At 47.6% G+C, this 12384-nt stretch overlaps 1 long non-coding RNA gene across 1 annotated transcript; it reads left to right on the top strand.

Annotated features, from left to right (window-relative positions):
• On the top strand, positions 1-7584 carry LOC148109316 (uncharacterized). The gene is made up of 3 exons (XR_015725881.1): positions 1-1931; positions 2783-2820; positions 6286-7584. It is a non-coding gene; the product is annotated as an uncharacterized LOC148109316 (long non-coding RNA).
• Positions 7585-12384: the final 4800 nt, after the last annotated feature.

The raw sequence follows: 12384 nt of genomic DNA on the forward strand, positions 1-12384 counted from the left end.
GCAGAGGAGGTCTGAGACATTGGGGTGGGTGTGACGGCGGGGCGTGTGCGTGACCGCGGGTGTGGCACGACAGTGGGGGGATGGTAGTGTGTCCCTACAGATGGTAGTCTGTTGGGTGGGCTGTGCTCATCCACATAGAAACCTTTTGGACGATGCCTGGCACATAGTTAGCCCTTGATGAGGGGAAGGGGGTGTCAATTGTTAATTATTGGTTGTTTCCATTTTTCATCGTGGCCTCAGCTGATCCTTCGAACCTGTGAGTGGAGCGCCCTCGTCTCCTATTTTGAGTAGGAAACACCTGGAGTGAGCGCGGGACGGGGCATCGCCAAGGCCTCGGGCGGCCCAGGGCGGAGTGAGGGTGGTCTGGCCCCGTGGCCCCAGGCCCTGTGCTCTCTGCTGTCGTGCGAAGACTGAGAGCTCGGACCACAGCAGAGCAAAAACTACCTCTTCCACAAGGGAAAGGCCACCGGCTTGTTTTCCAGAGAGACTGTGCCGTGGGAGCAGTAGACCGCCCGGCTTTCTTCCCGATCACACCCAGAGGCAGACTCGTCTCTGCAGGGCTGTTTCTAGAAAACACTCCAGAGGAGGGGGGCTCACGTTTGCAATCAAAGCGATACCGCTGCCCGGGGCCGACCGCGGAGTCCTCGGAAGCAGGCACAGCGTCGTCCCGTGGGGCTCGGGGCCAGCACGGGCTGCGGAGCGTTTGCTCCGTCACTCGCAGGCTGGGCTCTGTCAGTGGGGGAGCGGAGCTGCCAGGCCGGGGAGACAGAGTGGACTACTGCGCCCCATCACGTCGCCCTGTGTGGGAGCTAGGGCGCGGGGCACGCAGGGGACGCCTGTGCCCAACGGCAGCACCTTTTGAAGCAGCGGGTCTAACTGCAGAGCAGGTGCCGTGGGAACAAATAAAGGTGTGCTGCTGGGGATTCGGTTAAGATGCTGGGAGACCGAGACCCCACATCGGAGCAGTGTCTGGGCTCTGCGAGTGACCGCCGCAGCTACTTTCTAAGATTTCCCTCTGTTTATCTTGAGTTTTACATGTCTCACTAAGGTCACTTCAGGGCAAGAGGACACCGCGGGTTCCTGGCCTCTCAAACGTGATTCTCGGAAGATGCAGGATTGAAATGTGTCCGTCTAAGCACAGCATTGGCCTGTGCTGCTGACTTTGGGACAGAGGCACCTTCCCCTGAACCAGAGGGAGGAGCGGGGAGATCTCGGAACAAGTTCAAGCACGTGACTGTCTGTCGGCATTTCGTCTTGGTTTATGTTTTAGAAGTGTGACAGCCTGAGGTGGGTGCCGGCACCTCCCGGAGTAACAGCAGGCCGAGGCCCTAGCGCTGTGGCTTCCGACAGGTTCCCCAGGGTGTGGAGGAGCCAGTCTGAGACACAGGTCACCCGCTACCTCTGGACACCTGCAGGGAAGCTGGGGTTTTGCTGCAAATGGGCAAGACCAGAGATTCAGCACTTGGGGCTGGGGAGGCGAACATCGGAGCAACCCCAAAGGGAACTGTGTTTGCAGAGAGTTTGCAAGAGCACAGGGGGCTGCAAGTCACCTGCAGCCATTCCACCCCACCTGCGGGGACTCACAACTCAATGTCTGCTGTCCACGGGCCCAGCACTGCATGGATCTGGTCACTACCAACCACAAACCGAAGTAGCGAGAGCGGAGGCCAGCTATATCCCGAGCTCTGTGTGGTTGGACGTGTTAGTCCGTTGCTGACAGAGGGGCTGAGGGTTCTCTGGGCATTGCACCAATACAGTCAATGGTGAGGACACCTGCTCCGGCAGCAGAACACCGAGACAGGACAGAAGACTGAGGGGCAGGCTCAGGACCAGCGTGAGACTCGTGTCCACACCACCTCGGCAAGGTGCTTTGCAGAAAGAAACTGCTCGGTACATTCATGGTGAAGGACTGTGTGTTGAGAGCTCAACTGGTGAGAAGGGATTACAACTTAGCACTAGAATCACAAATAATTGTATCTGTACATGATCTGGAATTTCTCTTCCATGGTTACCTATTCATAGGGTTAGGTCTCCTATTCGTAAACTACGTATTATTCATTCTGTGGTTTGGGTTTCTCAATCAAATGGTTTTGTCCTTGTTTAGAATCCATCCCCATACTATTCAAAATAGATACCTAAGTAAGGGTAAAATTCCTTGATACTGCATTTTGATCACAGCTACCTGGGGAACCACTTATATTTGTACCAGAAGAGGAGACAAAACTCCTCACCTGCTTCCTCACGGTTCCTTCCACGCTTCTAAGGGGCTGCCGCTGGTTAACAACAAATTTCCTGCATGTCAAATCAAACAGATTCTTTACTATCTTTTTCATTTTTTTTGTTCCTCTCTTTTAATTTTCTTCACATCTTTAGGTTGGCACATAGTAACAAAGGTAGGAGTCTGCCTTTCCTTCTTTCTCTGGGACACACACTAAGCAGACCCTGAAACACATCTGGCTGGGAGTCTGATAATTATACAGCCTTAAGACCCTGGAGGCATGACGCCAAGTGTGGGGGGGGGCGGTTCTTGGATAGACTAGTCTATGATGAATGAGGGACAGTAAATGAGTCAAGGGAATATCACTGCCCACCCCCCCAACTCTGGGAAGTAACTCAAAGGGCTTCCTCGTGATAGTCAGTAGCAGTCTTTTCAGATCAGAAAGACTACAAGTTACAAGAGGGAGTACTGTTTTGTGCTGTTTTTCTAAATATAAAAATAAACAAGTCTTATAAATCTTGACCTATAATACTTTTTCTTTCATTTTCTCTCTTTACTGTCTAGGACGGTCAATGTTTCTCAGAGGTCCACTTCTGGAAGAGGTGAGCTTGTTGGTAGTGGACCTATTATCCCACTGAAAACAACTGGAAAGCCTGTTTAAAATACAAGTGTGTACATTGGAAACATACTAAGAACTTAAGGGTCAAGATTCCAGAGAGAAGGACACTTTTTTGATCTGAGCTTTGTATTCTAGCCCCATCTTCCCCAGGGCACCTTTGTGGCTCAGTTAAGCGTCTACCTTCAGCTTAGGTCATGATCTCAGGATCCTGGGATAGAGCCCTGCATTGGGCTCCTTGCTTAGTGGGGAGCCTGCTTCTCCCTGTGCCCCTCACCCCGTTTGTTCTCTCTCTAAAAAAAATAAATAAATAAAATCTTTTAAAAAAGTTATAAGCCCATCATCCCATGAGGCATTTGCTAATTCTTACACAATCACGAGAGGCTGAGAAGCAGAGCAGAAATCAGGCTCTGAGAGGCTTTCAGGAATTGCCCAGTGCTAGGAATACAAAATGTGAGTTCAAGGCTTCTGAAGCAGCCAGGACTTTGGTCAGAGAGAAGGCATGTGAAGTGTAGTGAGTCTACACATCTGATCTGTTTGCCCCTCAAAGCATTCTTTAAGTCCTCAGCTGTGCATGTGGAGATAAGGTGAGTAGAAAGTGGTAGCCAAGAGGCTGAGTGGCTAAGGAGAGATTTTAAAAGCAGTCTCAGAGTATAAAAATAAAAATAAAATTCAAGGCCCTGTAAATTCTCTGATTTAAATCAGAACTCCTGTAGAAATAAAGAATAAGAGAAACTGGAAATAGACCAGATCTTACAAAGACTGAAACCTGGTGTGTTTTTTGTTTGTTTGTTTTTTGAAGATTTTATTTATTTGACAGAGAGAGACAGCGAGAGAGGGAACACAAGCAAGGGGAGTGTGAGAGGGAGAAGCAGGCTTCCTGCTGAGCAGGGAGCCCAATGCAGGGCTCGATCCCAAGACCCCGGGATCCCATGACCTGAGCCAAAGGCAGATGCTTAACGGCTGAGCCACCCAGTTGCCCTGAAACCTGGTATTAAAACAACTCAAGTTAATCATCTCTTATTCTAACTAGATGCCAGAATTGAAGGCCCTCCAGAGTCCTTGTGGTATTTCACAACACATTGTCCAGCATTTAGTCAGAAAGCACCAATCATACCAAGAGTGCAGGCAATAGAAATAGACTCCTAGATAACAATTTCAACATTGGAATTATTGAATACAGATAAAAAATAACTATGACTGATATAATTCAATAAAATGGACAAGATGGCAAATTTCACAGAGAAGTGGAATCCATAAAATAGAATCAAATGGAAATTCTAGGATTAAAAACACAGGGATTGAAATTTAGTACAAAGTAGATGATTAGCTGCAGCTGAAAAGAGTAAGTTATCGGGAAGTAGGTCGGTAGAAAATATCTGCATAAAAGCCAAAGAAGACAAAGGATGGAAAATAAAATATAGGAAATATATGGCACACAGTAAAAATATTTAACATGTAGAAATGGAGAAGGAGGAAGAGAGAAATCGTTCAGAATCGTTGGAAAAAAATAGACTAGAATTTTGCAAAACTTACAAAAGAAACCAAGCCATAGATTCAAATATCACTATAAATCCCAGGCATAATAAATGCAATGGAATTCACCCAGGCACATTGTAGTAAATCTGCCGAGATCAATAGACAGAAATTCTTTAAATTGGCAGAAGAGAAAAGGAGCAGCAAGAACACAGATGGGGACAGCAGACTTCTCAGTGGAAACTATGGAAGGCAGAGGACAATGGAAACACTGAAAGCCAATAGCTGTGAACCCAGAATTCTATATTTAGTGAACATATTCCTCAAAAGTGGAGATAAAGATGTTTTCAGACAAATAAAGGCCTGATAATATGCCCAGCAGACTGACACTAAAATGCTAACAGGAATTCTCTAGTCATAGGAATATCCTGTCAGCGGAAGTATTAAAAATGTACAACAGAATAGAGTATGAGGAAGGGTAAATTTATAACCGTATAAAGCTGTAACTACAATGTCTGTGGCATTTAAAACATCTGTGGGATTAAAATTCATGATGAAAATAATACAAAAGATGGTTAGTAAATGGGGTTGAATGTTCTCCTGTCCTTGCATTTCCCAGGAAGTAGTAAAAGTGCTAATTTATTTTCAATTATAGTACATCTAGGATGCATATTGTAATTTCTAACAAAGCTATTGAAATAAAATTAAAAGAATGTATAATTAACCATCCAATAAAGGGAAAAACGGAATAAAAAATACTTGATTAACTCAAATAAGTTAATGAAGGAGAAAATTAAGGCACGTGAGTCAAATAGAAAGCAAATAGTAAGATAGTAAATATAAACCCAGCAGTTACATTTAATGTACATGAATTAAGTAATTAAAAGGCAAAAAGATAGATGGAATTAAAAAAAATACATCCTTCTATATATTGCTGTAGAGATATACATGAAATATAATGCACAGAAAAGTTGGGGGTTACAGGATGGAAGATGACATGCCAAGCAAGCATTAACCAAAAGAAAGTTAATATAGTCGTGTTTATGAATATCAAACAGAGTAGATTGTAGGCAAGAAGAAATACACAGCTAAAGAGAAACATGTCACACAATAAAGGCATCAGTCCGATAGAAAGATATAATTTAGTCTTTATGAACTTAGTAACATAGCTTTGAAATGTATAGAGCAAAACTGACAGAACTACAAAAGAGTAAGTCCCTCACAGTCAGAATGGGGAACTTTAATGCACTGCCCATAGAAACTGACAGACCAACAAAAAGTAATCAGTAAGGAGAAAATTTAAACCCACAATGACTTTGTAGGACACTGCACCCAACACCTGCAGAATACACATTCCTCCCAAGGTTGAAATGGAAGAGTCACCAAAAATGGCCATGTTTGCCCATAAAGCAGCACTCAATAAATTTCCAAAATTGAAATCATAGAATAAATCAGTAGTTTAAACTTTTTCCAACTATAACATGTATCAGGGGATCACTGTTCCCCGAGTGGCGTTCCCATGCTCACTGATCTGTGCTTCTTACCTTCAGAGGGTCCCATCTTCTCCAGGGAGCACTTCCCCAGCTGGACTCTGGACTCAGAGGGAAGCTCACTTCCAGTGCAAAGACATGTCCTTAACCAATTCATCTCTTGATTTTTGCTAGTAATACTGATACTTATGTTTTTGCTCATAAATTTAGTTCTCAGCTGTATTTAAAGCTCCTGAAAGTGCATTGTCCTCCCCTGTGGCACTTAGAGGCGGGCTTGAACACTCCGTGGCCCTCAGGGACATTGGAAGCCAGTGTCCGATTCGGATGGCTTTGATGCCATCACAAAGGAAATGTTCTGAGGGGCTCACGCTGTTAAATCATTGTAATTTCAGCTTTTGAAAATCACTGTAATCAAGGATCCCATGAAAATGAGCGAGAGGAGTGGGGGGCTGGTCAATGATGTTTTTACATTTTGTTTTGTCAAGGTGAGTCCTGCTCTGTCAAAGTTCCCCTGGGGACAAGCACTGTGAGGTCCTGCTTGGGACCAAGGATGCCATCAGCACACCTGGCGAGGAGATTCCTCCAGGGACTGGCTCCACCAGGGGCCACGTGATGGTGTGTGAGGAGAAAGCCCCCAACACCTCTGAGTGGAGACACGTGGAGGGGACGCCTCCCTCCCAAGCATGTGCTGAGGGTGCACTGGCATTACGTGCGTGGGAATGATGGACAAATCACAAAGAACTCTAAGAATGTTTTGTGAGATTCAAGCACAAAACAGAAAAATTAAAACTATATGAACAAACCAAAAAACAAAAACAAAAACCTGAGATATGTTTACTGTTGGGGGGGGGCAGAAAGGTGATTGGTGCAGAAGAGGCAAAGGCTCGGAAGTCAGGGGCACTGTGTCCTGCTCTGCCACCGACTGGGCTACTAGGAAGTTGAGTGTCCTCTCTCTGCCTCCGGTTCCCCAGCTGGGATCACAGGGCTGTGAAAGCTTCAACCCTCTGATCCCAATCCCCTAGACCTCCATGCTACAGCTGACTTGATGACACCAAAGAAAAGAGATTTTCATTTCTCCTGAGAAGAGTGTGCAGCCAGCAATCACAAATAAAATGGCTTAGTTTAAATCAGTTTCCATCTGTGTTCTAGAACAAATAGAGACCCATTGCTAAAACCGTACCTCAGGACGGAAGTTCTCTCCCCAGGCCTATTCTCAGACATGATTCGTGAGCTTCACAGACCTGTCTTTCTGGGGAAAGAAGGCAATCACACTGTGTCCTAAGAAACTCTTCCCAGCCTCACCTCACGACTCAAGCAGAGGTATAACCTGTCCACAGTCAGAAGGGGTTTGGAAAAGAAAACTTGCTGCAAGATACGCTCTGGCGGGTCCCTGGAGAACTGCTACGGGTCACCTTCCACACCCCAGAGACCCAAACTGTGTTTCCACGTCTGGTATACATTGTGATGCAAGGACATCGGGGGTGTGTTTCGTGTGCACTGTGCAAGGTGCCACCACGGGAGGGAGGCATGTGGGGCTGACTCTGGTTCGTCATGGACAGAATTCTCAGAAGCTGAGTTGAGCTTCCTCATACCCTGTCCTGTTCGAAAAGATGAACCTCAAGGGCTCTTCTTTCTCAGACTCGATAATTTTTGTTTAAAAAAAAAAAAAGACAAAGACAAAAAGAAACCTGCATACCCGCTAGCTTGACATTTAAATAGCGGAGCTCTACTTGGGATTGCATGAATAAAACACGTTTCCTTGTGCAGCGTGGTTAACAACATGTGTACATATATGCTTTTTATTCCTGAGGGGCTGTGGGGTCTCACGAAGTCTGGATTTCCTGCGGAGGAGGCCCCCTCGGAGCAGATGGCCACACTGACTGCCCTCCGCCTCTTCAGAGCCTCACCCTCCTCTTCCACTTACTGGAGAGAGTGACCTGCTTGGAGAGAGGAGATTTCCTTGAGAAATTCTAGGTGCTCTGCTCATTCCCATGAGCCTGCCTTTTGGACCCTCCCAGGGAGTCCTGCAGCTGCAGGGACTAGAGAAGTGAGAAGCCAGCCTCCAGCATCCCCAGTCTGTGGGCCGCGGTTGCAGGTACTGTGGGGGCTGGACTGAGCCACAAGAAGTGTGTCTGGGGTGGGGGGGGATGAGCTTGCACGATGGACAGCACTCTGCAGATGAGCAGAGGACGGTAGGGGACAAGACGGAAGCCAGAGAGGGCAGGGCTAACGCGTTCCATGCCAGAGGGAGAAGGGGAAGGTGTGGGTTCAGGTGAGGTTGGCAGTGAGCCAGATGGGGGAGAGAACTGGCAGGATCTTGGGGAGCACGAGGCCGTGACCCGGACGGAGGAGCAGTGCAGAGAGAGGAGGACAGGGTGGGGGGCCAGACTGCTCCCTTTAATGCCTCACTGCCACTGCCTTCTGCTCCCCAACCCACTGGGTCTCTGAGCTCTGCTGGCTGGACTGGGCGGGACCCTCCTCCCCTCAGGAGCAGCCCGCTGTGGACCTACTCCTGTGACGTCAAGCTCCTGGAGGTCAAGGACCTTGGTCCTCCTGTCCACACACTGCTGGGGCCCCAGCCTTGGCCCTCGAGGAGTTTCCACTGCCCATCCCCCAGACATCCAGGCATGGGGCCAGCCTGCAGGACCTTCATCAGGTGCAAAGGCCCTGCCTTAGACATTTGAGCCATCGGAGACCTTATTGTCCCCACGACAGAACTCTCCAGTCCCAGGGAGCTGGGAGTTTGGCAAAGTCTCTCATGAAATCTATCTAAAGCAGCAGAAATTACCTGGATGTCAGTACCAGTCAGTGAATTTGCAGTGAGTGGAGCAAACTAACCTCCCTTTCTACCTCTGATTACATTGGGGGGGTCCTGCTGGGGGGAGGTGCAGACCAGGGGGCCTGGGATTTCGAGGCCCCAGGGCTGGCTCTGGCCCCGCAGTGTCTGAGTGGCTCCTGGCTGTGCTTGGTGACCACTCGCACAGATGGGGGGTCTCTAGTGATGTGTCTGGGACTCCATCCTGGCTGGCATCTGCACAAAGGGCAAGATGGCAGGCTGGCTGCAGTAAGCATGATTGGGGGCTTGGAGGAGGAGCCGACAAAAGAGGGGAGACCTGGAAGTGTCCCAACAGGCGGGAGCGGAGAGGCGATATAATCGTGCCCTGGAATGTGGGCTCCATGAGGGCGGGGCTGTCTGTGTCTGCGGTGCGACATCCCGCGAACTCTTAGCGGTGCCCGGCCCGTGGTAGGTGCTCAGTGAACACGCGGTGAAGGTGCGCGAAGCTGGCTGGGTTTAAATGTCTGGTCCTGAGCTGGGATCTACAAGGAGCCGACCCATGTGGCTTAGCAGTCACATTTACAAATCCCTGCAAGTCTTCATGAACACTAGTTTGAAATTAGGGTGTGGTGTCCCCAAAACCAGCCGGTCTTAGGGTGCATCACAGGTGTGTGGTAGGTAGAAGGCTGGAGGTGTTGATTCAAACCATCTGTGTGACTATAGGGTTTACCTGGGAGAGGCTGGGAGGACAGGAGAGGACTGGCCGGGGGAAGGGGCTCAGAGGTGTTCTGGAAAGTTCCAGGGAGAACCATGGGGCCTGGGCAGAAGCCACCAGGGGAAATGTGTGGACAACTTCAGCAACTAGGAAGTTGTCTGAAAGGGAAGGGGGTTGGGGGATGGAGATCGGGGTGCCCACCAGCGTGGGGCTCAGCCCCAGGTGAGAGGCTGCCCGCAGTGAGGTTTGGGAACCTTCCCGGGCCTGGCTGTGGGGTGTATGATGGCAGCCCTACATGCCCAGGACATAGCCTATGACTCCTCAGATGTGGACTCGGGGGGCCAGGAGTCCCAGACTGACAACACAGGAAACCCGTCGGGGGCTCCCTGCAGCTCTGCCCAGGGACTGAGTCACCTGCCCCTCCAGAGATCGGTTCCCTGGAGCAGACGGTTTACTTCTCTTCACAGCGGGGGACGTCCCGGCACAAGGAGCCACTTATCTATTATTCCAGTTTACCTGAAGTTTTTCCAATGTTTTGAAGGATTTTGTCCAGAATCGATAGTTTTTTATATTGCTCATTTTGTAAATTCTTCTTTCCTGTGGGAAAAAAATAAGTACAACGATCAAGATTTGGTCAATCATGAAGGCATGATCCCAAACATCTTTTCCTTTCAACTTCAGAGGAGCTGGTTCAGGGAGCCCAGAACCATGAGTGTGGCTTGTGCTCAGGCACCGGGTGGAGACTTGCATCGTCGTACTTTCTCTGCTTTCTCCTTACCCTCTGAGGGTGCGCTTGCATCGTTTCCTCTGCGGGTGATGCTCTTGGCCACTTGGATGCTGTCCTTGCGTCTGGACACATATTTTATAAGACATTTCCCTCCTCAAAAGGGCAAACCCCTACCCTTGTCCTATCCGGGCCTTTTTACCAATTGTGTGGAACTGGCCTTGCTGCTGGGGAGAGGGGCAGACTGTGGGTTCATGGGGCAGGTCTAGGGTGGATGCTCCCCCCACAGAGTCGGGGTGGGAGAAGGCCCATTCAGAGCAGCACCCAGTCTGTGAGGCTCCCTTTCTCAGGGTGCAGCCTTATCTGTGGCCCACAGGGTGATCTCATCCTTCTCCTTCCCAACCTTCCCTACTGTCAAAGTGTATCAAGGAGACCCGCCCTCCTGAAGTTCTCCCAAAACTCCATTTGGACACAGTCAGGAACAGGTAACAAAAACTTAAACTTCAGCACATTTATATTCGTCCAACATACGAATCCTAGGTTGTTGCTGGCTGGTCGGTGTCTCCCATTGCTCCGTGCTGTTTAGAAAAGAACAACCCCTCATTTACCTATAAGCATCTAGCAGGTGCTCAGTAGGTATTTATTGAGTGAGTGAATAATCTTTTGCTGAAGCTAATGCCAATAGGAAATTAATGATTATGCATAAAATTACATGTGTCCCATAGGACACTTAGACGGTGATAGAACCGGAAGTTCAGGCACACTCTAGATGTCGGGAGTGGTGCTTTCCGTCATGAAGACGTTTCAGACATTCTGGAAATCCCACAGGCAGTTGGTTATTCTGGCAACAAGAGAGGGAAGTTCTCTGCAGAGCCTTCAAATTGTTTTAAAATATCATTTCCAAGTTATTTTAAGGCAACAAATTCATATTTGTAATAAGTATTATAAGCTCATGGTAGAATTTTAAAATTTGAAAAAGAGCATCTGTGGAAAGTAAGGCCATTTCCTTCCGGCTTTCTCCTGGAGGCCACAATTGCCATCCATTTCTGTGTCTTCCAGTGATAATCTATACCTCAAAGTTTGTTGCCACCATCATACTCTTAATGAATGTTTCAAGCCATATTCACATTTCTTTAAGAGGAAATTTGCTTAGGAAATTTTGGCAGACAATTCAGGCTGACTAACTTATGGAAACATACAATTCATCAATAAGTACAAAAATTTTGCATCTTAATTTTACTTATTTGTGGAGTATAATCTATAGCCTTTAGGATTCCACATATCATGATATCATTTACACGGTTCCTACGCTGATGTGGTTCCATTTGAACGTCAATGCACCTGATGAGGCTTGTGGGAAATGTTTGCTTTCCGTTTGTAGATGAGACCCCAGTGCGTCAAAGCAGCTTTGCCTAAGGTCGCTGAGATGGTGTGAGGCCTGGCTGGGAAAGAATCCAGGGGCAAGATCTCTGGCTCTTCCTCCTTCCAGGCCGTCCTGAAGATTCTATCAGAGTTGAAATGCAGGGCTTTTCATAGCTACAGGATCCCCAGTGGAACCACTTGGGTGAAAGTCCAGTATTGGAACTTTCATGCCTGGAAAATGGAGTAGCAAGGACCAGATTTATGCTCCCAATTGAATTTAAAAACTAGAAAAAAATATACGAAACAATGATCATCCGTATATCAGACAACGAGAGCAAGGGACAGTGATCCCTGAGAAGGGAAATTGACAAGCGGCTCCTCATGGCTGCTCCTGTTCTTGCCTGGAGAATTTCGCTGGCATGATGAGTGAGGACACGAGTAGAGCCCTGTGGTCTCATAGGAGGAGATGGAACTGGGAAAGGCCAAACAGCTAGAGAGGTCAGAGAACTGGGAGACCTGCAGAGGGTTGTCCTAGGTCTTCAGCTGAGTATGGGTCAGTGAGAAGCCATAGGAAGGCTGAGGATGAAAAAAGAACCACCCAAAAGGGTGTCAGAACAATTTCTAGACCTCACACAGGCCAGAAACAGATGGCGTCCCTACTGGTGCACATAAAAAGCCTCATTAGACACAAGACTTTGGGGAGGGTACTCAGAGTTTTATTCCTCGGTATTGGGGAATATTAGCCTTAGAATAAGTGGTACTTGGTCTTACCTAACAAAGCTTAAATGTGAACTTCAAAAGGATCAACTCTTTCAAAGTTATTTAACTGGGTTCAAGAGTAAAACTTGCTAGTATTTTAAAAATTACAATATGCAACACTCAACAAAGTGAAATTTATAATATTTGGCATCCAAACAAAAGTGGCCAGGCATGAAAATAAGCAATAAAGTATGTTCTTTAAAAAAATGACCTATAAGGAGACGAATTAATCAATCAAAACCGACCTA

Source organism: Ursus americanus, chromosome 10 (assembly GCF_024610735.1).
Source record: "Ursus americanus isolate L20-20 chromosome 10, mUrsAme1.1.p, whole genome shotgun sequence".
Classification (NCBI taxonomy): Eukaryota; Metazoa; Chordata; class Mammalia; order Carnivora; family Ursidae; genus Ursus; species Ursus americanus.